Consider the following 26,621-nt stretch of genomic DNA (forward strand, 5'->3'; position numbering starts at 1 on the left):
CTTCTCCCATCTGCTACCTCTGTCCCTTAGCTCTAGCACATGAGCCACTTGGCGGTAGCCTGGACACTCAGATGCCTCTTCCTGTCTCCCAGTCTTTGCACGGGCTCCGGGCGCTCCTGGAACATTCTGTCCTAGACTGTTCGCCTCACTCAGCCCGTCTTCACGTCATTCAGGGCTCCGCTCCACTGTCACCTCTTCAGAGAGGCCTTCCCTGGCCACTCATCTTGGTCCCTTTTGGACACATCTTACTCTGTTTGTTCATCCTGACCTGGACTTTTTTTATTTGTTCATCTGTTTGTTTCCTTATTAGTTAAGGAAAGTGGTTTTGTCCAAAGTGTAAGGTCCGCAAGGATAGGGACCTGGTGTGCGCCCCACTGGATCCCAGTGTCCGGCCCTGGCTCTTTAACTGTTTTCAGAATGAATGAATGAATGAATGGGGTCTGCTTGTCAGGTGAAGAAATTGATCCCCGACTCTCCCCGAAGTCTGAAGGAGTTTGCCGTGAATTCTAATGTGGGACCCCCCTCTTCCAGACGGCCACGGGGATTCTCTGCTTGGAGATCCCTGTCCCCCATCATCTCAGCCCCACACCCTCAGTCTGGCTCTGATTACGGGTTGCTGCCACCCACCCGCAGACTAACAAACGTGGAACAGCTGTGCCGCAGGAAATCGCCCCCAGCTCAACCCCGATGCTGCAGGGATGTCTTTAGTTAACATAAATAGGCTTTTAGCTTCAGTTTTTTCTCTTTGTGCAAAATACCTATCATTAATTCTGACTTGGGAGATCAAACAGTTAACAATGTGTTGATCCTAGCTTACTTCCAAGTGATGTATTGTATCATTTCGGAGAGTTATGGGGGGTTGATACTTTCTTTGACAAACACATCCAAGTCCACCAGAGAAGGGCTAACCAGCATCCCGGGGAAGGAAGCAATTAACAGCTCCACCCGAGGGTTCCGAGCACCATTACGTCATTGCCCCGTGTTTTATTAAACACTGCCTTTTTTCTTCTGCATTCTGGTTTTCTTTTTCTTTCCTTTTCTGTTTTCTTCTTTTCTGTTTTTTTCTTTTCAACCAAAGGAAGTGAGCTTCTGTGAGCCATCACTCAGAGCAGCAGCAGAGGTACAGTGGAAAATAAAAAGGCTTCGTGGAGCATCATTTGGGCTTTTCCCTCCATGTTGATATGACTCTGCTGGGCTTTTTGTGAACGGACTTCACTTTCTTCCTGTTGTGGCCCATGCGGCCTTCCCAGGGAGGACCCCACCGCCTTTCAGCACTTTGTACCCCACATACTCGTCATTCCAAGGCAAGAACACATACTCAGGGCCTCCAGGGTCCAACTGAGCACATAGCCTAGGTGTAAGACTCTAGGGAGCGGTGGGGACTGTAGCGCACAGCACAACCCCGAGCCCAGCCAGAAGGGGCTGCCGCTACTCAGGGCCATGTGATGGCTCTTCGGGGAGCCATTTTTCAAGAGAACGAGGGGAATCTGGATTGTTTACTTATTTTGGTGAAAACTTAAAAATACTACAGAAGCCATAAAAAAATTAAAAAAAAATACTGCAGAAGCCAAACAAAACCAAAGGGCCCAAAGGCCACTGGTTTACGGGTCCTGCGGTCCAGCGGAGCGTCTTAAACTGGAGCATTTTAGCCTCCGGGCACAGTCAGGGGGTAAAGGAGTCAGAAAGCCTCAGAAGAAATGAAGTATGTCCTCTGGGAAAGGGTACTGCGTTAGAAGTTCTTTTGAGGGGGCGCCTGGGTGGCTTAGTCGGTTTAGCATCCGACTTTCGCTTAGGTCATGATCTCGCGGTTCATGGGTTCGAGCCCCATGTCGGGCTCTGTGCTGACTGCCAACTCAGAGCCTGGAGCCTATTTTTCAGAGTCTGTGACTCCCTCTCTCTCTGACCCTCCCCTGCTCATGCTGTCTCTCTCTCTCTCTCTCCTAGAAATAAATAAAAATATTAAAAAAAAAAAGTTCTTTTGAGAAGACATTTGTGAGGTTTCACTGATAGACCACTAAACATTTTTATTTTTATTTATTTTTTACGTTTAAAGTTTATTTACTTAGAGAGAGGGTGAGAGAGAGGGATGGAGAGAGAAAGAGAGAGAATCCTTTTTTTATTTTTTAATTTTTTTTCATGGTTTTTATTTATTTCTGAGAGAGAGAGAGAGAGAGAGAGACAACATGAGCAGGGGAGGTTCAGAGGGAGAGGGAGACTCCGAATCAGAAACAGGCTCCAGGCTCTGAGCTGTCAGCACAGAGCCTGACGTGGGGTTCGAACCCACGAACTATGAGATCATGACCTGAGCTGAAGTCGGACACTTAACCAACTGAGCCACCCAGGTGCCCGAGAGAGGGAGAATCCTAAGCAGGCTCCACACCTTTGGCACAGAGCCTGACTTGGGGCTCAAACCCAGGAATCATAAGATCATGACCTGAGCCAAAACCAAGAGTTGGACCTCAACCAGCTGAGCCCCCCAGGTCCCCCAAAACATCATTTTTATACTGAAAAAAAAAAATGTATTATGGAGCAGAGTGTAAAAGTCAAATTAACACACACACACACACACACACACGGAACTTCAGAGAAATGCTGCTTTTGCAGTAGGTAGATTTGGGGATCCCCCCTGCAGCTCCCCAGCCTCTATGTTCCTCTTCCTTCACAATCAGGAGCATTTTGACACAAATGCTGAGAAACATGAAAGACTTGGTCTTCTCTTCTGTGAACTGGGTATCATAACTGTGCCTACCTTGTGGAATCATTTTGGGGCATCGACAAGATAACTTGGGTGCCGTTTCTGGCCTCCCCTCTGTAAGTGGGCCTGGGTCCCTTCCCTGTCCCCTTGTTACCCTCAGAGCACTAGCCCAGGGCAGTCGACTCTCAGAGCCTGTCTTGGATTTGATCTTCTGTCCTCATGAGAAATGGGCAAATCTTTTTTTTTTTTTAAAGTTTATTTATTTATTTTTGAGAGAGAGCTGGGGAGAACACCAGCTGAGGAGGGGCAGGGAGAGAGGGAGACAGAGAATCCAGGTCAGGGTCTGAGTTGTCAGAGCAGAGCCCGATGCGGGCCTCTATCTCATGAATCCTGAGATCATGACCTGAGCCGAAATCCAGAGTCAAGCACCTGACCGACGGAGCACCCCGGCGCCCTGAGAAACGGGTGCATCTTAAACCACCTCAGAACAAACAGAAGCATGACTTGCATCTCACGATCTTCGTAGCTTGGTGCCCGTATCCCCAAACACCCTCTGTCCCCAGTACATGTGTTCGCTTCCTCTGGGCTGTGGCGTCACACATAGGACATGGCTCCCCCGGGCTCCGTCCAGCACTGAGATGTAGGCTGACACCCAGTAGGAGCTCATCGAAATTTGGTGGAAATAAAGCACGCCAAATTAGTTCCCCAAACAGGCCATCTGCTTCGGGGAAAATCACTGCTGGCAGAATTTTGATGAGATTCAAGCATGTTGAGTGATTTATGGAGCTGTTAAATACACACTAAATCAATCTTTTTTTTTTTTTTCTTAAGAGTGGGGGTGGAGAAGCACCATCCTTCAGAGGAAAATAAAGTCTCTGAGCTAGAATTTGCAACCTGGGGCCTGACATTGCACAGAAAATAGCCACTGCTGTAACACGAACCCAGCCAGTCAATTTGAGTATGATAGTTTTAATGTTCCCCAAATCTTACAAAATGTGTATCCAATTAACCACTACTGAAGGGCCTTATTTATAAAATAATACTTTTGTGGTCAGGTTGCACTTTTTCCATTCATTTCTGGTGCACGGGGCTCAAATTGCAGATTCTGCCTGTGATGAATAGAGACGAACATCGCATTTCTGCTGGCATCCACGGTGCTGGGTGGAGCCCGGCCCGAGTAGTTCAAGCCCGGGGACCGCTCGCTGCGGCCTCTCCTGGGGAGCACTGGGGTGAGGGAGGGCTGTAAGGAGTGCTGGCCAGAGGGTGGGGTACGAACAGTAAGAGGAAAAGTCATTTTTCTTGGACAGGAACGGGCACGCTCTCCCCGGGATCCAGGCAGGCCCCTGACACATCCCGGTGGCTAATTGGAGCGGGAAGTCTGAAGAATTCTGCGGTGTGTGGGAAATAGCTCCCTGGCCCACTCAGGGGTTTGGTTTCCTTTTGTAAAGCCAGTTTTATTCTTGTTAATGCCGTGCCTCGCTCCCAAGCCTCTGCTGGGTTACTGTTAATGGAAGAGGGGTTCGGGACGTGGGGATTTAGAATGTGAGGCAGCGCATTTCCAGGCAGGGGTTCACTACCCTTCTCCGCAAAGGGCGGATAATAAATACTTCCAGCTTTGCGGGCCAGACCATCTCTCCTGCCTCTACCCCGTCCTGCCTTCGTAGACCTGGACGGTTTGGAAACAAATGGCTGTTCCAATAAAACTTTATTTACAAACACAGGCAGGAGGTTGGATTCGGCCCATGGGCCCTCGTTTGCCAGCCCTGGTGTAGCCCTGGGAACGGAGTCACAGGATTGAAGCAAGCGGACAGTCCCCCAGGGACGAAATCGATTGGGTGTGAACGTCTGTCTTCGGTCTCTGGTAAGGAGGGACTGACTCCAACTGAAGCTACTTTCTCTTTCAAGCCCCTGTGGCAGGTGGCAGAGACCTAATTTTAGGGATTTGGGCTCCTTCCCCTGGAGTGCCGCTTAGGGAGGCCACACGGCCCCGGACGCGCACGTGGTATCGGGTCCAGGCTGTCCCCAGTGGCCCCCCCCCGAACCTGCCTCCTCCCCCTCTGCACTGTCCTCAGGGCTCACCTCCACCAGCGCCCCCTGCACCCTTGGGAGCAAAGCCTCTCCAAGGGTGCTGGGTCCCGGGGTCACGGCCTGCAAGGCCCCCGGGGGCTCCCTGGATACTGTGGGGCTCTGCGCTGAAGAAACCCGAGGAGCCTTTCAGACACACGGGACACACAGTCCTTCTGCAGCTGCCCCTTCGTGCGTCTAGGGAAGGTGCCCGGAGCTGGTGCCCTGGATCCTCTTCGACGAGTGGTCGGCGTGGGTTTTCTATACGCCCGGATGCCCGAAGCAGGTTCTGTCACCCACCTCTACCCAACTTCGGGAGCCCTGGGGGAAGGGACGGGCGCAGACCTCCGGCATGTGCTTCACCGTGTCAGTCGCAATCGACACGATAGTGCCACATCACACACCGTCCCTAAGCCCGTGGCTTGCGCCAGAGGGGCTGATTGGGGTTTGGCTGACGCAGGTCGGGCCCTGCCGGCGTCTGTGCTTCAGGCCGGAGGTCTGCGGCGCTGGCTTACGGCACAAGCGTTGGTTGCGCCACTTGGCCCCCGGGCGTGTTTGCTCCGAGCCCCCGGCTGAAGGGCCTCCAGGTGGTCCTGGGCGGATTCTTCTTACGGCGGATCCCTGAGCACAAGGGCCAAGCCACAGCGTGCAAGCGCTTTGAAGGCCACGTCCGCTAATGTTCACTGGTAAGGAAGCCACAGCCACAGCCGAGTCCACAGTCGACAGGGTGGGGAGGGATGTAGTGCCTGTGGTGTGAAGGGGGGAGGGGCCGACTGTCTGCTGGACAAGAGTCCACCAGTGATCACAGTGATCACAGCCGCTCGCGTCGGCGAAGAGCAGAAGGCTCACCTGAAGGTGCCTAAGTCATAGACTTGGTAAAGCCGCCAGCCATCTGGGGACAGATGGCCCCAGCGCTGCTTCGATGCCTTAACTTACCACCAGCGATGGCCTCCTGAGAGCCTGCTGGCCTCCGTCCCCGCGCTGTCTCCCGGCGGCTGTCTCCCGGCGGCACTCCCGGCGGGAGCTCCCACACCTCGCTCTCGTCAGGGAGGAAGGTCGTCGCTGTCAAGTCCTTGCAAGCCGGACTCCTCTGCTCCCTGAGGTCTTTTGTCTCGGGTCTATAAGCACAGAGTGTCTGAGGCAAGAATCACTTGAAACAAGAAAGGACACAGCACCTTCGGGGGCAGAAGGGCCCTCTCCCCAGAGATGCCCTTATCTGAGCCCCTGGAAGCCGGGAGTGTGGTGTGGAACCTGGCCAACTGGACTTTGCAGACCCGATGGTTGAGGTTACAGACGCTAGGAGAGGGGGGTTATCCCGGGTTTTCCAGGGATGCTTACTCGGATCCCGTGAGCCCCTAAAAGCAGAGAATTTTCTCTGGCTGGAGTTGCAGATGTGGCGGACGGGAANGAAGGGGACCCCATGAAAGGCACGAGAAGGAACATGGGTGGCGGCTAGGAGCGTGGACCTGTCCCCAGCTGTCGGCCGGCGGCGACCGGGGACCTCAGCCCTGCGGCCGCGATGAACGCAAAGGAGGCTGGAGGCCGATTCCTCCCGGGAAGGAGCCCCTAGAGCAGAGCGCAGCCCTGCGGCAGCCGGATCGCAGCCTGTGGCCCTGAGCAGAGGACGTCAGGCCTGCCGGAGGGCCAGCGGCTTGTCCACCATGAATTAGTGTTGTTTTAACCACTGATGAGGTGCAGGGGCTTCGGGAGCAATAAGAGACCAGTGTGATGGGCGTTTCTCCTTCCCGTGTCCGGCTGGCCGAGGGGAGGCTACAGGCTGGTCCTTGGGTCTTGTGAGTGGGGACATGCGGGCACGTTCTCTTAGAGGGCGGCCTCTGTTCAGTGGGAGCGTCTCTGCGGCCCATCATTAAAAATATTTTTAATGTTTATTCAGTTTTGAGAGAGAGAGAGAGAGAGAGAGTGTGTGTGTGAGCAGGGGAGGGGCAGAGAGAGAGGAGACACAGAATCCGAAGCAGGATCCAGGCTCCGAGCTGTCAGCACAGAGCCCGACGCGGGGCTCGAACCCACGAACTGTGAGATCATAATCTAAGCCGAGGTCGGACGCTGAACCGACTGAGCCCCCCAGGCGCCCCTGCCGCCCAGCATTTTCCAGGATGTAACCCCTGCACACCTAACTCAGAAGCGCTTGGGATGCTGGTGTGGCAAACTGATTCCTGAGCCTGCCGCACACCTGACAGGGGTGGGGCCCGTGTCATCTCGGTCACTCGCTCCCGGGACTCCGAGGCAGACCGCGGCCGCGCTCCGCGCCCTCAGTAGCGCACTGGCAGGGACACCACCCCGGCTGAGCCCTGACCCCACCAGGGGCAGGGGCCCCCGTCTGAAACCCAGATTCCTGGGCCCAGGGCGCCGCCTCCTAACTTGTCCCTGGAGGGAGACGTGCGGGCGACCCACAGCCCCTCTGCGTTCGCCGTCCCTGTGCCGGGGGAGCCCACACACCTTCCAGCTACAGCCCCCCGCCCCCGGCCCCCCTGCCCTGGCCTCTGGGCCCTGGCTGGCAAGTGACTGAGCTGGGGGCTGAGCCCAGGACGGAGCGGCTGGGCAGCTGGGGGCGTCTGTGTGGGGGGCAGTGTAGCGCCTCTGGGAGACCATGTCAGACGTGCCGGAGAGTTCTCTGTGAGGACCCCCGTCCGTCATCGCCCGAGCGTGATTGTGCGAGTGCTTTGTGGGAGCTGTTAGCCCCTGAAGCTGGTGGGATCACGCGCCCAGAAAGCGTGAAGGCCAAGGGGATATGGCGGGGGAGGGGGACGGGCAGCAGCATTTGCTAGAATCTTCTTCATTAATCGCTCCGCCACCTCCCTTTGGACATAAAACAAATGTCTTCCCGGGTTGACGAGGGCCCTTTCTCCACATCCGTGGCCATGGCCGCCGAGTGAGGCCTCATAAAGGTGGCAGCGCCATGACATTCGATGTTTGGTGCCCTCTCGGTATAGCTGTTCCGAGAGCCACATCTTAGAGGCTTCTGAAAGCTTCTCGTCCGTCCAAACGGCAACGTTCTCTCCTTCCCCCACGTGTGGGTCTCAGGGAGCACACCCCCCCGGCTTGCTCCTCTCTGTCCCCGTGAGTCACTCCTGGGTGCAAACAGTGCCCCCGAGACCAGGGGGCGAAGCCCGTGTGGGGGCAGGAAGGGCGGGTAAACCCTCACAGACAAGAAGCGGCATCCACAGGAACAAGGGGGTGACCGTCCGAGAAGCACAGATTCCCCCAAACACAACGTCACCGTGCGTTTGTTTTATCCTCTGGCGGGAAGAAAATTGACCCCATAAAAATAACAGTTTACCTTCAGGCCTTGGATCACGTAGGGAGGTGATCAGAAGAGAGTGTGTGAGGGAAATAGAAACACCCCCGAGGTCACAGGTCAGCGCGAAGCTGGACTTTCCGCAGCGGCATCAAGAGACTGGTCACGGGCAGGGGCGCTGCCATCTCGCTGTGAAAACACGCCCCGCGAGTGCGCGGCCTTGAACCTTCCCCGGCCCGAAGCCCTCTCCCCTGCCCCCTGGCCTCCCCCCACCCCTCTGCACGGCCCGGAGCAGCCGGCTTCCCTCTACTCCGGAGAAGGGGTGGTCGGAGCCCCTCAAAGTCTTTCTGTCTCTGTGGGTTCCCCGTCCTGCACAGCTCATGCGAACGGAATCCTCCGCCGTGCGGCCCCGTGTGTCTGGCTTCTGTCACCGAGCACGATGTTTTCAAGGCTCGAGCTCAGATTTACAACATAGCTGCTCCTGGGAAGGCGAGGCAGCGTCTTGCACGACTGACTGATACCGAGTCCTTTCTTGAGAGCGGGTATAAAGTTCCCAACACGTTTTCTTTTTTTTTTTAATTTTTAAAATGTTTTATTTATTTTTGAGAGAGAGACAGAGACAGTGTGAGCAGGGGAAGGTCAGAGAGAGAGGGAGACACAGAATCTGAAGCAGGCTCCAGGCTCTGAGCTGTCAGCACAGAGCCCGATGTGGGGCTCGAACCCACGAACTGTGAGATCATGACCTGAACTGAAGTTGGACGCTTAACCGACTGAGCCACCCAGGTGCCCCCTGACACATCTTCTGATCTGAACTGAGCATTGAGAATCCAGCTGTGGAACCCTCCCCTGTGGAGGTTTTAAAATTCCACCCCGTGGTTTTTATCCACATGTATGTCTGGCAATGCCCTCAGACTCAGGGCCTCTGGAAAAAGTTTTTATTTTGTACCCCATCATCAAATTTAACATTTAGACCTGTGTACTACTATGCCGATAATAATTATATATTCACCATGGCGATAATAATTGTGCCCACCCCGCTCCACCCCCCACAACCGCCATTTTATGGAGGAGGGTACAGTGGGTCAGAGAGGCCCAATGAGTTGCTCACAGCCACTGAGCGGCAAGCTGGGACCAGAGCCAGATTTGCTAGACTCTCCAAGACCTAAAGAGTTAGGGGAGGAGCATCTGCAAGGAGGGGGAGGGAGATGGGTGGGCACAGAGGCAGTGCCACATGGTCATCAAACCCGCTTGATCTTCCTCGCAGACTCCCGTGGGGCACGGGCAGCTTGGTGCCCTGAGGTGCTGGTTTGCCTGAAGCAGGTGGAGGCACCCAGGAGCTCATGGAGCACATGTGTCCTCACCCTCTCTCTCGGCACTTTGGCCTGGGAGCCACAGGGCCTCACGACCGGGGGGTCCTGGAGACCTGATCACGACTTGGGGGTGAGCCACCTCGAAAGATGGCCCTTTGTACATTCAGATACGGACAAGAAGGAAACGACTGTGTGGATTTATTCCCAACAGCTGCTGTAACAAATTACCAGAAACGCAATGGCTTAAAACAACACAAATTTATTATCTTACAATTCTGGAGGTCAAAAGTTCTAGAGGCGCCTGGGAGGTTCAGTCAGTTAAGCTTCCGACTTCAGCTCAGGTCATGATCTTTCGGTTCGTGAGTTCAAGCCCCGCACTGGGCTCTGTGCTGACAGCTCAGAGCCTGGAGCTGCTTTGGATTCCGTGTCTCCCTCTCTCTCTGCTTCTCCTTCATTCGCGCCCTGTCTCAGTCTCTCTAAAATAAATAAACATTTTAAAAAAGTGGTAAAATCAAGGTGTTGGTTGGTCTGCATTCCTTCTGGAAGCTCTAGGAGGAAACCTCCTTCTGTGCCTTTTCCAGCTTCTAGATTCGCTCTCATTCCTTGGCTCCTTCCTCCACCAGGAAAGCCAAAAATACAGCATCTTCAAAGCTCTCTCCTCTCATTGTCTTATCTTCTTTGACTCTGACCCTCATGCCTCCCCCTTATGAGGGCCATTGGGCTCACCTGGATAGTCTAGGGTAATCTCCCCATCCCAAGATTTTTACTTTAATCACATCGCCAAAAATCCTTTTTGCCATGTAAAATAGCATACTCACAGGTCCTGGAAGTTAGGGAGTGGTCATCTTTCAGGGGGTCTTCCTTTAGCCTGTCATACGGGTTTAGCCACCGTGGTCTGGGGAATATCTTTCCAGCAGCCCACAGGGTCACTCCTACCATTGCGCAGGGGAGCGCAGGTTGACCACCAAAATCAAAAACCCCTATCTTCTCACTGTGCCATGTGCAGACTTGACTGCAGATCAAGGAAACGTGAAACGGCTTTTCTTGGAAAGACAGCGATTTCTCTTCGAGCGGAGTGCGGATGCGCATTTGGAATTGCTCTGGAGAAAGTTCCAGTCTCCAACCTCAGATGGTAATTGGTAAAAGGAAGATAGGACTAGAAACCAGGAGAATGTACCTCTCACTCCCACTCAGCTACTGAAAGGCTCAGAGCAACTTGCTTTCCCTCAGGGCGCCTCACTTACCTCCTCTATAAAATGAAAGGCTTTGCCAAGTTCAGGGTCAGAAAACACAGGGCAGCTGGGCCCCTGTACCCCTCTGTGCCCACCGCAGACATAACCAGTCGATGACAGCAGAGCATTCTCTCTCATTCAGTTCAGCTAGAGCGTCAGCCCTGGACCAGTGCAGCGCCCCAGGCGGCCGCTCAAGGAGATCGGTGCTCCCGAGACGAGGTCCTCGCTGAATTCGGAGACCAGGATGGTCTCAAAGCTCTGTTTGCTTTTTTGCACCTTAATGAGATCACGATTTTGTGAGTAACCAAACCTCAATAGGAAGGGAAGCAACCAGGTCGTGGAATTGGAGAATCTTTCGCCCAGCAGTTAGAGGCGCTCCGCTCCTAGACCCGCCTAGGGAAGCCCTAGGCGGCAGTTCTTCACCCGGGAGTCAGGCCCTCCCACGTGTAGCCCAGCTTCTAAATTACACAGTTCAAATTTCCCTTCCTCTGCTTCGAGATGGGGGAGGGCGAGTCACTTTACAACCGCGGAATACAAATAATATTTCTCTTGGAGAAGTTTTTCATTCCCAAGGCCATTTCCCTGACAGCCAAGAGTTCAGAGACATTGCAGGGTGTTGTCAAGTTGTATTTCTTAAACCCACAGCCCACTGAGTGTCCACTCATGCCCAAGCGCTCCAACATGTATTCTTACTGATTTCCGGCATCCTCTCTGCTCGGAACCCGGCCGCTTTACCACGTTTTACACTCCCTTTTGATCAACCTAATCACACCGACTCCTGGGACGTGGGATGGGTCCCCTCCCCCCAGCCCCCTGCCCTCAGCAGGACTGCTGATCTCTGAGAAAAACGTCTTTCCCCTTTCATATCTCCGTGTGTCTCATTTTTGCCTAAGGTTTTCTGCATTCGCCACAATCTTTAGTGTTTTACCAAGTATTGATGTTTGAATGTCCATGATTTGTTGGAATGTTAGATTTTAAGAAACGGGGTTTGCCGAATATCTGATCCTACTTAACATAATTGTCATTTATGAAGTCTAATTAAATGGAATTATATGATAGCGGTTATAACAGATGCAAGCTATCAGTTGAGTGACCTTGGGTAAGTTACTTAATCTCCCTGAGTCTCGATTCCATCCCAAAATGAGGATAATAATAACACTTGTTTGTGGCAAAATCTACCAATTATCTCTCACTTTGCTTGCCCCCTTCTCCCTTAGCAAGAAAAACCATGACTCTTACTTGGACCCGTAGCCAGCTCAAATAGAAACTGTATTCTGCAGGGTTTTTTAAAAATGTTTTTATTCATATTAGAGAGAAAGAGAGAGCGCTTGAGCTGGGGAGGGGCAGAGAGACAGACACAGAATCCGAAGCAGGCTCCAGGCTCAGATCCATCAGTGCAGAACCCGATGCGGGGCTCAAACCCACAAGCAGTAGGATCATGATCTGAATTGAAATTGGACGCTTAACCGACTGAGCCACTCAAGTGCCCCTACAGGTTTTTTTTACACCAAGTCCTGTGACTAAATTCTGCTAAAGGGGCATAAACTGACAATCTTATGCATAGAGTATGTCCCTAGGGAGGGTGTGTTCCCTTCTTCATTGCTTCTTCCTTTTTGCTGGCTGGAATTTTATGTAAATGGCTGGATCCCCAGCAGCCATTTTGGCCTCTGGGGGAGTGATCTTGGGAACGGAGGCCACACACAAGGTAGACCCAGAGGGAGGGGGTGGGAGTCCCAGTCCTAATCTTGCACTGCTTACCTCTGAATTTTAAAGTTTTATTTAAACCGCTGACAGCTTGGGTTTCCTGTCACTTATATTGGATTTGATCCTAATGGACACATTCACTTCCAAAGGTTGTGGTGAAGACTGCCTGGGTGGAGAGATGGGTTAACAGCTTTAGGGCGCTTAATACGTGGTCTCGGACAGTCAGCCCTCCATCTGTGGTGGTTATGACTTGTATTTTTCTTTAAGCAAAAATAGGGTCACATTTAAGTTATTCTATTTCTCACAAAAGAAACCCAAGCTGACCCGCAGGTAGGATATGCGTCTGTGATGCCCTGAATGTGCGCTACGGTTCCTGGACCATTTGGACGAACCTCGACCCCATAGTCCATACTCCACGGCCCTCCTCTGTATTATATCTGTTTGCCGGATAAAATACAGAATACCCGGTTATATATGAACTTCAGATCAACAATAAATCATGCTAAAGGATGAGTATGTCCCAGATACTGCAGGGGCATCTGGTTCACACTAAGACATGATTCACTGGTGATGTGAAATTCACATTTAACTGAGAATTCTGAATTTTTATTGGCTAGATCTGGGCACCCCCCTCTCCCTGACTGGAGTGGGGACCATTACAGATGGGGGTCCTGAGGAAGCCAACTCTGAGACAAAATGAGTGTGCGGGAGGTTCCCGGGCGTGTTCGGGACAGACTGTGTGTGTGGGAGAAGGTGGGTCACAAGGAAGGCCTTGCTGACCCTGTGGGGAGCGGGGTGGGGGGGACACCCTGGAAGGTTCTCTGGAACAGCGGGACGGGCCTGCTCCTTTCTTCCTGCTCTCGGGCCAGTCACCAGACGCCGCCACCCGAGACGGGGCCCGACCGTGGGGGTCGTAACTGTCAGAAGCTAAAGGCAGCCCCTGGAGAGGGACTCAGCTAAGAATTGTCCCCCAACAGCCCTAAAGGACAGATCGCGGGCACATCATGGCTTCTGCCACAGGCCAACGTGATTCTCTCGGAAGAAGCTCTCGGTGGCCTGGCCAGGACAGCCGTGCCCACCTGGGGCAGAGGCAGCGCCGTTGGGGACGGCCAAACAGTCAACGCATCTCTCTCAGGCAGCTCAGGAAGGAGCGTCCAGAAGAGGAAGTCCGTGGCTGACTCTTCCATAGGTCTATTGATGGCTTTTCTTGGTGGATTATGGCCACTTTCGCCTCACCTTTCCGATCTTGTTTCTTGTCCCATTCTTCAGTTCTCCGTTCATCTGGCAAAGACATCATGTAGAGTTCATGTGGGGAAGGCAAGACGCAGTGGGGCAGAAACATTGTCTTTTGTCTTTTTCTTTTTTAATGTTTGTTTATTTTTGAGAGAGAGAAAAACAGAGCGGGAGTGGGAGACGGGCAGAGAGAGAGGGAGACACACAATCCGAAGCAGCTCCAGGCTCTGAACAATCACCACAGAGCCTGATGCGGGGCTCAAACCCACGAACCATGAGATCATGACCTGAGCTGAAGTCAGACGCTTATCTGACTGAGCCACCCAGGTGCTCTGAAACATTTTCATATTAATAAATCCAGCTCTCACCACAAGAATGATTTTTTAGGAAACTTTCCACCATTTATTAAGCACATACTATGTGTCAGGCACTGCCCTGAATATTTTCCATTGTCTACACCAATTTAATCTGCACATCGAATCCCTGATTTGTAGAGAATAACCGGACGGGAGCCCTGGTGTGGTGAAGGCTAAGGTTCACCCACTCCGTGCCCAAGAAGTGAGCCACCCCCTGTGATGGGGAGTTTCAGGATGAGCCCTCATGAATGGGAGACTCTCAGAAGCCAAAGAATCGTCTTCCGGTGGCATGGATGTGCGGGATGACTTGAGGACAAATATTTCAGTCGTTTGTCACGGTCACTGCTTTTCTCTCCTGCTTATCACGGGACATTCTTTAAAGGCTGAAATTACAGTCACCTTTGCTGGAAAGCAGGATTCCCGGGCAGGTGATAGGCATTGGAATAATCTTGGAATCTCAGAAAACGCTGCTCTCAGGAATGTTTTCATTCTGTGCCGAGACGGCCTCTGGGGATGGTGGAGCCCCCAGTTTCTCATCCCAAGGCCAGTGGGCAGTGCCCCGGGCGCGACGGTTGGTTATGCCGCCTCCCTTTCCCCTCCCTCTGGTAACTGCTTCATTTCCCTTCTGCAGACCCACCCTCCCCCAGTCTCAGTTCACAGGATCTGAGCAAAGCTTATTGTCCGCCCCTCCTTTTTGTGAAGGCCGAGCCCATGACAGAGACTTCACATGCTCCTTGCCTACAGGGACTGGCCATGGGACATAGGTGCTGCCCAACCAGAGCCTGTGACACGGGGGCTCTGTTCTGCCGGACGCGAGAGCTTGAAGGGGATGGAAGATCTAGCATTGCTGGCAGCCATTTTGTCGCTATGAGGGAAGAGCCTGAAAAGAGAACCAACATGGCAGAGACTGGGGCAATAATAAGACAGAGAGAGAGAGAGAGAGAGAGAGAGAGAGAGAGAGATGGGTCTTGTTGATGTTATGGAAGCTCCTGATTCAGTCTTCTCTGCCAGACTTCCCTTCAGTCACATAAACCAAAACTCTTTTCTTTCTTTCTTTCTTTTTTTAATGTTTTATTTATTTCTAGGAGAGAGAGAGAGAGAGACAGTGTGAGCAGGGGAGGGTCAGAGAGAGAGGGAGTCACAGACTGAAACAGGCTCCAGGCTCTGAGCTGGCAGTCAGCACAGGGCCCGACGCGGGGCTCGAACCCACGAACCGCGAGATCATGACCTAAGCGAAAGTCGGACGCTTAACCGACTAAGCCACCCAGGCGCCCCCAAAACTCTTTTCTTAAGCCAGATCAAGGTCCTGGTCACTTACAACCAAAGACATTCCAACTAATACAAAAGGGAAGGGAGCAGAAAACCCCGGCTGGGCTGCTGAGTGGGAAGCCATCCGGAAGGAGCTTCATCCTGGCGACCATCAAACGATATTTCCAAATCGCAAACTCAAGCTTCCGGATAGATTTCGAAGGAAGCCTTGGCGGGATTTGCTAATTGGATATGGGGCGTAGAGAAAGAGTCTGTCAGGAATCGCTCTGGGTTTTTGGCCTGAGGAACCACAAAAATGGAGCAGCCCTTAACTGAGACATTCGTGCGGGATCAAGAGTCGCCCCGGACACGCAGAGCTTTTAACACAGGGTCCACCCGTCATATCCGTTTTTCAAGTATGGATCCCAAACCTGCGGGGAGTTTCCACGAGCGGAATCGAAAGTGCTTGTGTGTGGCTCTGGGAGAACACGACTGTGCCTGGCTTCTACGAAGAGCGGTGTTTCAGACTCTTCTTTCTGGAAAAGTGATTTTCTCCTGTTGATGGGTTAACCACTTTGGCCGATCGGCCTTCTAAAATGTCAGCAGAAAATGGAATCCTTTGCAAAGCCCTGTCTGCAGCAAGATTTCTCTAAAGCGTTCATCCTGACAGAACTCGGAGCCTAAAGAATCGGCTGAGCAGGAGCCAGTGTCCTTGGTGGAGGAGGCAGAAAGCGCGGCTGCCGAGGGACCTGAGAAGAGGCCACCTCCTGGAGGAGTCCCAGGTCTTCCCGATTTAAAAACAGAATCAGAGGCCTGGAGAGGGGTTGGGGTGGGATTTGAGGCCAGAGGAAGCCCGAGCTGCGATCTCTGGGAACGACCCGCACGATGGCAGGCCTGGGGGTGTCCCAGTCTGTGGGCGGAGCAGGTGAGACGGGGCTGCGGGGCTCCAGCCTCTGCAGAGGACCCGCCTCCGCCCCAAGAGCCCGCCCAGCTCCAGGGACCCCAGAGCCGCCGTCTCCCCTGCATCTCCAGCCGCTGCGCAGAAGTAGCGGAGCCTGGCGGGCGTGCCTGGGTGAAGAATGGTCTGGATGCCGCCTTCCCTCCCAGAGCCTGTGGCTCAGAGATGTGGTCCACCCCAGGGGGCACCGGCCTGCGGTGATGACTGCGGGGCACCAGGTGTGCCCCCAGCTCTGGGGGCGGGGGAGGGATGCACCTCCAGCTGGGGGGGTGCACCCGCAAGGGCCTCCAGGATGCTGACTTAGGACGGGCACATCTGGGGCAGACGCGGAGCTCCTGCGGTGTGAGCAGAGGGGAGGGGGGTGGGAAGCCACGGGTGGAGTTACGGAAAAAGCATCGCATTTCCTCGTGGGGCGTGACACGGGCGCCTGAGTCACAGCGGGGCTTGTCCAGGGTTGTTAGGAGGTGTCCGGTGAGAACATGGATTTCGTTCATTTGGGATATAGATTCGTGTCTCTAATAAAAGCCCATGTGGGGTCACTGGGATGCCCCCCCCCCCAGCCGCTGCACAGCCTGCTCCTGCCTCTGGGCTTCGGATAAGTGGGCGTCAGTTCCTGCAGTTCCATGTCAGCACCCGCGTTCCCTGCCCATCCCTGCCCATCCCAGCCTCCTGACCACCCCCCACACCCCCAGCTCCAAATCCTTCCCCTCAGGTTCTGCACAGCTCCCCCAGCTCAGGCCCTGCCTGCTCTCAGCCGAAGCCCCAAAGGCAGAACCCAAAGTTCTGCGACGAACAGGTGGCCCTGCTCAGAAACCACTGGAATGACGGGCTGCGTCTGAGGCAGGCAGCAGGCAGCACCTTGCACAGAGCAGGTGCTCAGCCAGTGCTGGCCTCTCGGCTCCCCCACGGCTCAGGGTGAGAGGCACTTATGGGGGCTGTGGGAACCTCTCCTGGCGGTGACGCGGCCCAGCTGGACAGGAGACAGTGTGTCCGCGCATCCTGGCGGCTGGCCTTTTTCAGCCTCCTCCAGGGCGGCTCATGTTCGCAAGGATCGCGGGTGCTGGGGGTTGGGGAAGCAGGGCAGGGAGGGGGCGGTGCAGGGGCAGAGGCCGGGGGAGCTTCCCCTGGGGGAGAGCCCCTGTTCACATGCAGCCTGGAAGGGCCCTGCGAGGAAGCCATCCATCGAGCCGCCCGCGCCTGCTTCTCCCTGTCGCATGTGCGCCTGCCTCTTCCTGGGAAGGAATTTAAAACTCCCTCCTGGGGCCCCAGGTCCGGCAGGGGTGGGCCAGCTGGGGCACTTGCTGGGGGGATTCCTGGCCGGGAGGGAAGGGGCCAGAACCCCCACACTCTCTTTGACAGGAGCAGGGAGCCACTCACATTCTGGGGCCAGTTTGTCTCCCCGGCAGAGCCTCGGCTTCCGGTGGCCCCAGCACATGGTTAAAGAAAGCTCTAGAAGTAATGGAGCTGACACACAAAGATGGTACCTTAAAAACCCATTCAGTGGAGTGGGACTCAGAATAGATCCAAACTGAAAATACCACTAATGTCCAGTAACAGGGGATGTTAAAAAAGAAAAAAAAGCACCATAATTACCAAGTGGAATTATAAGCCAGTCCTTGAAAACCGTGATGTGCTTGCTGAAATGATATGACCTTGCCCTTTTCATAGATCGAAATCACTGGATATTGGTGACGTCATGCGGCTCGAGCCAAGCTCTGTGTTTCTACAGGTGAGAGAAGGAAAAATGCAAGTTATTGATAAGGAAAGTAGGAGCTCAGTTTTGTACAACAAATGTATTTATATGCATGTCTTTCCACAGATATTATAAAATATATAAATATAGAATAGAGAGAGAGAGACACCAAATGGATGGCAAATATAAGCCATTTAAAATTGCTTTTATACTTGTTAGTATTGGATCAAGCTGCCTGTAGTGTAAATGTATAATTCTTTAAAGTGTTTGTTTTTCTTTTGTTTTTTTAAATGTTCATTTATTTTTGAGAGAGAGAGACAGCGTGAGAAGAGGAGGGGCAGAGAGAGAGGGAGACAGAATCTGAAGCAGGCTCCAGGCTCCCAGCTGTCAGCACAGAGTCCGACGCGGGGCTTGAACCCACTAACCATGAGATCATGACCTGAGCCGAAGTCGGACGTTTAACCGACTGAGCCGCCCAGGCGCCCCGTAAATGCATAATTCTTATCCTTGGAAAGTAAGATTTCATTTTTGGCGGTAAAGCTGTAGCAGAAACTGATGAGTGCCCCAGTTTGGGGGGGACTGCCCCTCCCCCACTGCCCTCGCGGTCACAGGGGTGGCTCCCAGCAGCAGTGCTCACACCACGTGACCCCTCCCAGCTCTGGTGACCACTGAGTGGTCAGGGTGGGCACTGGCGCACACTGGGCAGAGTCCCTTCCCTGAGACGTGAACTTGGGACGGGGAAGAGGTCCCAACCGTGAACCCTGGTTTGGGGTTGGTGAGGCGTTCAGCACAAATACTGCCCTCGCCACTGCCAGCAGCAGCCACACAGCAAGAGAAGACGGAGCCCTGACGGTGCCCCGGGGACACGTGCTTCTCAGTCCAAGCTGGTCCACCCTCCCCGTTTTAAGGACAGGAAGCTAGATCTAGGTGCGGCTAAGTCACCTGCTCCCTTTGCTGGCCTTGGTGCCCCTGGGACTCAAACCCCAGCTTGTCTCTCAGCTCCCCCCTTGGGGGGGCACTCGCACAACACCGCCTGGAAGCCCAGCTGGCTCAGGAGAACTGCGCCCACCCCTGCGACCCTGGGCACGTTCTCAAAGGTGGGACTTGAGGAGGGGGCGTTCCTGAGGTCAGAGACTTTGAATCACCTGCGACCCCCGTTTCCCTCACCCATCATGGGTCAGTGAGGGCTCTTGGCTCCCCTTCTGAGGCTCAGCGTGGATCCGCCCCTCCACCCCCTGTCTCCAGGTCCTGCACAAGCCTGGTCCTGACCCCCTGACCGCCACCTTCCCTCCCAGAGGAGCCCAGAAGCTCCCCTCTGGCCTCCCTGGCTCTGGCCTTGACAAACGGGCCCCCATCAGACCCCTGCACATATGCGCTGAGGGCTCATCTCGGCCCAGAGATAACGTATGCTGTATAGCATCCTGAGGAGATAGGAGATCCGGCCTGCCCCTCTGACCCCAACTCCAGCTGGTGCCCTGCCCACCCACCCCTGCTTACAGCTCCAGGACGGGCCACACACCGACCCTCTGCGAGGAGCATAGACACACCAGACAACATCACTTGTTGGGCGTTTACCTACCGAATGCATGTATTATCTCATTAAAACCTCACATGGCTCGGTCACATCTGCTGTGTATTTCAGGGAACAGAAGTTTCGACGACCCCCTGCGTGTGCAGCTCGCAGGACCCCAGGCAGCCTGGCTCCAGAGCCCGAGCGCCCACCGGAGCCCCACCCCACCTGGGAGCCCCTCCCTGATTCTCTAAATCAGCACCTCCGGCTCCGAGTGAGGCGCCTATGAATCTCAGAACTGCGCCCTGAAAGCCTTCTGACCGGCAGCGTCATGCAGGGGAAGAGACGCGAGGGCTAAAACCCCGGGTGGGCCTGGGTCTGAATCCAGCTTGGAGGACCCAGAGCCAGCAGCCTCGCCTCTCATGGCCTCAGTTTCCCCTTCTGTAAGATGGGTATTAAAAACATTCGGTCACCGCCATGGCTGCGGTGGAGGACAAGTGGGGTAACACACTGATGATCCCGACCGTGGCCGGATCGCTGCTGGTTCTGTGACGACGTGTGACCCGGAGGCCGCTCAGACAGCCGGATGAAATGCCGGTCCAGGTGAAAGCTGTCTTCCCGAGACTCCGCCCTTCCTGCGGGCTTGCTTTATCTTCCACTCTCTGGGATGTTTTTCTAGATTCAGAGCCCGGCTGTCCACAGGGGCAGAGCTGCCCCGACCCTCCAACTCCGCTCCCCGCCTGGCGCTCAGCACACAGTCACATAACCAGAGACTTTAGCGTCCCAGGCACCGGCTCGCCGCTCCTTGTTGCGCCCCTCTCCGCGTCTGCAGGGGGAGGTCACGGAGACAACCAGATGAGATAATGCAGGTGGGGTGTGCGGCCGAGCGCCCGGCCCAGTGCCCGGCCCTTGGTGGGCCACCAGAGGGTACTGTTTGGTTTAGGAGAGTCAGCCCCACCCTCCAGTTGGGTGGCCTCAGGCACAGCCGGTGGCCTCCCGTGGCCTGTTCTCGTTGACGGAGGGGCTGAGCCCTCTTTTCCAGGGTGTGTCCCCCAGGGTCTCAGCACCAGGACTGGAGCGAGAACGCGGCCTTCTCGCCGCGGGGAGGCTGGGAGCGGCTCTGCCCCGCAGGCACCCCCCCCCNTGAGCCTCCTGCCTGAGTCCTCTGTCCTCCCCGTGGGGACCCGGACAGTGTGTGGTCCGAACTCCTTCCCGCGGATGACCAACGTGCACCCAGAGAGGTGATGTCACTCACTCCGATCACAGAGCCGCGGGGCCGCCCGGGGGTGAGCCCAGGTCTGACACCAGAGCCACGCTGTCAACAGCCAGATGGTCACCGGGCACCGAACAACATGGCTCGAAGGCCCAAAGGCCCCTCCGAAGCCCCGCGGGCCCCACGGGCTTCCCCCCACCCCCCAGGCCGCCTGCCTTCCAGAAGAGCTGTAGTCTGTTTCTCAAAGTGCCGCCCCGCAGCTGCCCCCACCCCCGACTCTGCGGGGACTGGGAGGGACACTGAGATCACAGGGAAGGGCCGGCCCCACGGCTGGCGGCCTCACCCCCGAGCAGCTCTAGGGACCGCGCTGGGCCTTTGTCAGCCTCCCGCACTCATTAAACTGGGTTGAACCAAAGGTCAGGTTTTACTGCAAAGCTAGAAAGATCCTTGCTGGTCAGGCCAACCCAGAAACCAGCTCTCTGAAAGGCCTCTGGGGATGGGTGAGTGGAGGGGGGTTCCCGGCCATTTTCACGGAAGCTGTTTTGAGTCGGGGGGCGGAAAATTAAGAGCCAAGCCAATGAATGCTCTGGGTCCCTCTGAGTCGGCAGCATGCGGGCACCAGAGGCCGGGGACCTCCAGCGCCAGGGATGCGTGAGCCGGGCAGGGCTCCGAGGAGGCAGATCTGCCTGGCACAGGCCACCTGGGTTGGAATGAGAAAGGGGGACGCAGATGGTGACAGGGGGACCGGGACAGAGGGAGAGCTGCCCAGCGTGGTCAGACCTGGAGCCACGGGAACCTTCCCCGCAGACTGGGGGAGCAGAGAGAGACAGGCAGGCTCTGCCTTCCTCCCGTTTGAGCTAGATTTTTAAGCGCCACACTCTCCACCACTCCCCTTAGCCTCACTCTGCGCTGTGACTGTGTCACACTTCCCACCAAAAGGTGAGATCTGTCCCGCTTGTGGCTTGCTTTCAATGAGAGCCTGTGGCAAGAGAGAGGCTGCTGCAGATCCAACCCCAGGCCACACGAGGCCACGCGCCCCGCTCTGCTCGCCACCAAGTGCTGGCAAGCCAGGCTGGCTGGGGAACAAGAGGCGTGGGGTCCAGGCCCTGGCCCCACCCCAGCCCCCACCGTTAGTATGAGTGGGGTCATTTTATTTTCATCTATTTTTAATGTTTATTTATTTTTGAGACAGAGAGAGACAAAGCACGAGTGCAGGAGGGGCAGAGAGAGAGGGACACACAGAATCGGAAGCCGGCTCCAGGCTCCGAGCCGTCAGCACAGAGCCTGAACACGGGGCTCAAACCCATGAACCATGAGGTCATGACCTGAGCCGAAATTGGATGCTCAACCGACTGAGCCACCCAGGCACCCTGAATGGGGTCATTTTAGACCAGCTGGCTCTCAACCCATCTCCACTGCGGACTGCAGACCCAGGGTGAATCTCGGCCTTGACCAGTGGAGACAATCCTAGATCAGCAGAACTTTCCAGCTGGCCTACATACGTGGGAGAAACAATAAGTGGCTGTGGTTTTAAGTCACTAAGTTTGGGCGTGGTCTGTCACGCAGCAGCGGGTAACAGAAACAGATCACCTGTCTCCTCCCCTTTAATCAACACCCCCACCCCGAGCTGGCCCTCCTTCCTCTCCAGTCCCCCGGGACCACTGCACACTTCAGTGACTGTCTTTCACAGTAGCGTGGACCCTCTGTGGGGGCGTGGACCGGTCTGGCCCCTTCACTAGAGCTTAGCACAGGGCTGGCAGATACGGGGCTGTTAGTAAGTATCGGTTGAGCAGTTTCATTCATGAATCAGTCGGTGCTTCTTTGTGGACCCGGAGCCCCATGAAGGGGACCCTGTCTGTCCTCACCTCCTCCATCCCTCAGGGTTAAGTTCAGCGTCTGGCACTCCATAGATGCTTCAGGAACGTTCACTGGATAAACGAATGGATGTGTGTGTGCCGCTCAGAGCAGGAAACCGGAAGGCAAGTGGGAGCCCCTGTGTGCGTCTGCGTCTGTGCGGGTGTGTAGGGATCCACGTTCTTCCAACCCACTGCCAGCCCCAGTCTACAACTCACAGCACGTCTTCGCTGGCACAGACTGTGCGGAGGACTGGGCGGCAAGGGGATCGTGGAATAACCTTTCTGGAATGCTGGCCTCCCCATATGTCCACATCCTAATCCCTGGACCCTCCGAACACGCAACCTTCCATGCAAAAAGGGTCTCGAATAAGTTGAGGACTTCGAGATGGCAGGATGAGCCTGGATTATCTAGCAGGGCTCCGTGTAACCACCACCGTCCTGNGGAGACACGGGATGCAGGCCGGTGATGCAGGGATGCAGGCAGTGTCTAGGAGTTGGAAGAGACAAACGGATTCTCCCCCAGGGTCTCCAGAAAAACCCAGCCTGTCAACACCTGGATTTCCCAAGGAGACCCCCTCAAACCTGTGATCCCCGGAACCGCAGGCTGGTATGTTTGTGTGGTTTAAAGCCGCCATGTTTGCAGTAAGTTGTACGGCAGCCACAGGAAGCTCATTCACCTTTAACCATTTAGTGCAGCAAACAGGTACTTGGGTGTCTCCCAGGCTCCCCTGAGGGCTGGTGCCGCCTTAGGGGCCACGGAGAAGGGCTTGGCGCCTCGCCACTTCTGCGGAAGTAAACCTGGAGCACTTCCCTGCGGGCAGCCCAGGGCTTGGGAGGGGGCTTTTCAGACGCTGCAGAGAGAGAGGAAATGGATCCACGCCATGGGGCCAGCGTCAGGGCAGGCAGGTCCTGGCTGGCTTTGGGGACAGGGGACTCCTGGGTGCCAGCGGGGCCTCTCCGGACACATTTATAGAAAGCAAACCTCCTTGAGGGTTGGTGGCATGAAGTGTAATTCAGACTCTAATGGATTTTTTTTTTTAAGATTTTAGTTTTAAGTAACCTCTACATCCAAAGAGGCTTGAACTCACAACCTTGAGAGCACGAGTTGCATGATGGACCGACCCCCTGAGCCAGCCAGGTGGCCTAGAAACCCTGTCATGGATTTTGTAAAAAATGTCTGCCTATCTGGGANCCCTTCCAGTCGGGGTAAGGAGGACTCGCATCGCTCACCTCCTGGGAGAGCATCACACAGACTCAGCCAATCAGTGAATCCCACCTCTTTGGCCACGGGGACTGGTTCAGGGATGAGCATGTGACCCAGGTTTGTCCAGGCAGGGCCAAGGTGGACCTTTTCGCCCCGGCTCTGGGAGGACAGGGTAGAAGCCGGCCGCTCTTGCCTTCCCGGGGGCGGGGGGTGTTCTGCACAAGAATGAAGCCAACACATAAGACTGCAGAGCTGAGGGTGGAGGGGAAAACACAGGCAGGGGGTGGGGAGGATTGAGCGGGAGGGAGAATGGGCCACATTGTCCGAGCCCCTGGATAGAGCCATACCTGACTCCGCGTACTTCACAGCTCCTGGAAGAGCCGGGAAAATCCTCCCTTGTCCTGTCCTAACTCAGTGTGTGGGGTTTTCTGTCATTTCCGCTAGTCCGGAACCATAAGGGCTGCGCTGCACGGACGCTTTGACTCCATTAGGTTTAAGCCCCGCCTTCATTTTGCAGTTGGAGAAGCAAAAGCCCAGAGAGGCCCTGATACTTGCATCAGGTCGCACAGCAGGGCTGCCAGAGTCCAGACTGGAGTGAGGACGTAGAGTCCCAGGTGAGGATTCCTGCATCTGCCCTGTGGCGAGGAGGGTCAGCTGGCTCACTCCCGCCCACCGGGCATCCTTCGGGTGAATGTCCGTGAACGTGAGAAGCAGGAGTTAGTAGTTAGGCTGGATTTGCAGCAGGCCGTGCAGTGACCCCTGCGGATCCGAGAGCCGGCAACTGGCGCAGGGGCTGGAGATACGAACAGGGGACCCTCCTCCTCCTGTAAACGTGGCCCAACGGGAACGCCAGTGTCTATCAGTCGTGTGACGGAGGCGTCCTGCACAGCTGCGGACGTCAGGCATCGCGCTGGGCAGCAGAACTCGGGGTGTGCACGAGCCCAGCGCCCCTGCCTGGTGCCACATCTGGGCGGGGGGGATGGTGTGAGGATTGAAGGAGACCCTGTGCCACCCAAGGAGCTGCATCTTAACTGCAGGGCGGTCCCCAGGCTGTAGGTGTTTGTCAGAACTCACACACCTCCTGCATCGCGTGTGAATTCTAGCTCCGTAAATAAAAGATACTCAATCTTATTTAAAAAATGTTAAAGTGGGGACGCCTGGGTGGCTCAGGTCATGATCTCACGGCTAGTGGGTTCGAGCCCCACGTCGGACTCTGTGCTGACAGCTCAGAGCCTGGAGCTGCTTCAGATTCTGTATCTCCCCCTCTCTGCCCCTCCCCTGCTCATGCTCTGTCTCCCAGTAAAAAATAAATGTTAAAAAACATTTTACGAATGTTAAAGAACATCTTCTCGTTCCGTGATAGTAGTTAGGCTTGTTTGACAAGCTTTACATGCAGTGACAGACACATTAAAACAGAAAATGCGTTTAGGAAGGAGGAGAGAACAGACGTCTAATGCTCCGCGGGCAGCTGTACACCTTGGACCCGCGAACGGCCTCGGGGACGGAGCAGAGTCGCCGGCACCGAGCATGGTCCGCGCACCAGCTCTTGTTATCAGCAAGTCTGCCGTGGCTCTCAGCTGTTTTGGATTATCTGTGTCATGACTCCCTTCCCCGAGCTGAGATCACTGAGGAGTGACCGCAGCTGGGAGCCCACGCCTGCAAGCCTTGCAAAGCAGCACTGACAAGTGGAGCGGCCTTAACATCATTAACGGGACCTCTTGGCAAATGCAGGCGGGAGGTGGGGGAACAGGCCAGCTCTCCGTCCTCCCCTGCTGTCCCTCACACCCTCTCTCGCTGTCCAGAGCCCAGGACGCCCCCCTGTCTCCCCCCCAGAGGAGCCCTAGGAGGGCAGGGACTCTGTATGTAATTGTTCCTCTGCTGGCCTCAATTCTCCGAGGAGGCCAGGAGCGATGCGAATCAAAGTGCAGAGTTCACATTCCCGAGGGGGAAGAGAGAGAATTTAAAAAGTACCCTATGAAGTGAAGCCCGTAAATAGAGAAGAGAGATGAAAGCCCGGAGGAGGCCACCCTGGGGAGATGACACTCTTGAGCATGACCCAGAAGAAACAGCCCAAGCAGGTGGGTATCTGAAATGGAATCCCAGGTGGAGAGACTGGCTGTGCAAAGGCCCTGGGGCAGGAATGTGCCCACTGTGTTCCATGCACAGCAATGGCTGGAGAGAGAGAGCTGGGGGTTGATGGGTCAGATGCATAGCAGGAAAGCCAGATCATGAGGACATTGGCCCCATGGTAGCACCTTGGGGTTTATGCAGAGTATATTGGGGGCCAAGCTTTGCAGAGTGAGAGGGCTGAGGCAGGGTTCTTCCCCCCAGCAGGCTCCGTGCAGAGCTTGGAAGGTGCAGGGCGTCATGTCATAAACGGCCGGGAACACAAGGCTCTCAGTCCCGTGTCAGAGTCACCTGCACTTCCTTCCCGCCTCCAGAGCTTTCTACCTTGGGAAACAACACCAGGGCTGTGTCTGGAGGATTTGCTTTCCTTTTTTTCCAACAACATAAAAAAAAAAAAAAAAAAAAGCTGACAAGTGAGAATAGACGTTTCCTCCGCGCCAGGCCCCACATACGTCCGTGCATATCTTCGAAGGGATCACCTGCTACGAAACGTGAGACCAGGGCCGGGGCCACGGATCAGATGGATGTTTCAGAGTGTCAGCGCGATATGCGTCCATATTTGCCAACAAGTTAAAAAAATTATGTTTCGTGTGATCCAGGATTTGCACAGCGTGATCTCGATGGTGTCACCTTTCTCCCCTTTTCGATCCCAGCAATCATCTTAAATTCTACTCAAAACAAAGAGCTCCCTGTTGGCAGTTAATCCTCAAAGGGAGAGCTTTGTTCGAGACTAAAAAACCTCATTCAAGTACGTGGGCAAGGAGCTGGCATTCCTCGTGCCAACTCAGCCTGGTATTTCCAGCTCTGCCCGGGAGCCTACATTTGAGAGCTTAAGTTCATTTTTTTCACCCCGTGCAAGGAGCGCTCTGTGTCACATGCCGCATCGGTTGAGCAGGGACTGAAGGGAATAATCAGGAATAAAAGCAGAGCAAGGGGGACGGGCAGGGAGAGATCTGGAAGAA

At 55.0% G+C, this 26,621-nt stretch overlaps 1 long non-coding RNA gene across 1 annotated transcript; it reads left to right on the plus strand.

The window, feature by feature from the left end:
- Positions 1-4,432: 4,432 nt before the first annotated feature.
- LOC144243354 (uncharacterized) lies at positions 4,433-19,485 on the plus strand. The gene is made up of 3 exons (XR_013338635.1): positions 4,433-4,556; positions 17,725-17,785; positions 19,392-19,485. It is a non-coding gene; the product is annotated as an uncharacterized LOC144243354 (long non-coding RNA).
- The last annotated feature ends 7,136 nt before the right edge of the window (positions 19,486-26,621 follow it).

Source organism: Crocuta crocuta, unplaced genomic scaffold, assembly GCF_008692635.1.
Source record: "Crocuta crocuta isolate KB4526 unplaced genomic scaffold, BGI_CrCroc_1.0 scaffold27, whole genome shotgun sequence".
Lineage (NCBI taxonomy): Eukaryota > Metazoa > Chordata > Mammalia > Carnivora > Hyaenidae > Crocuta > Crocuta crocuta.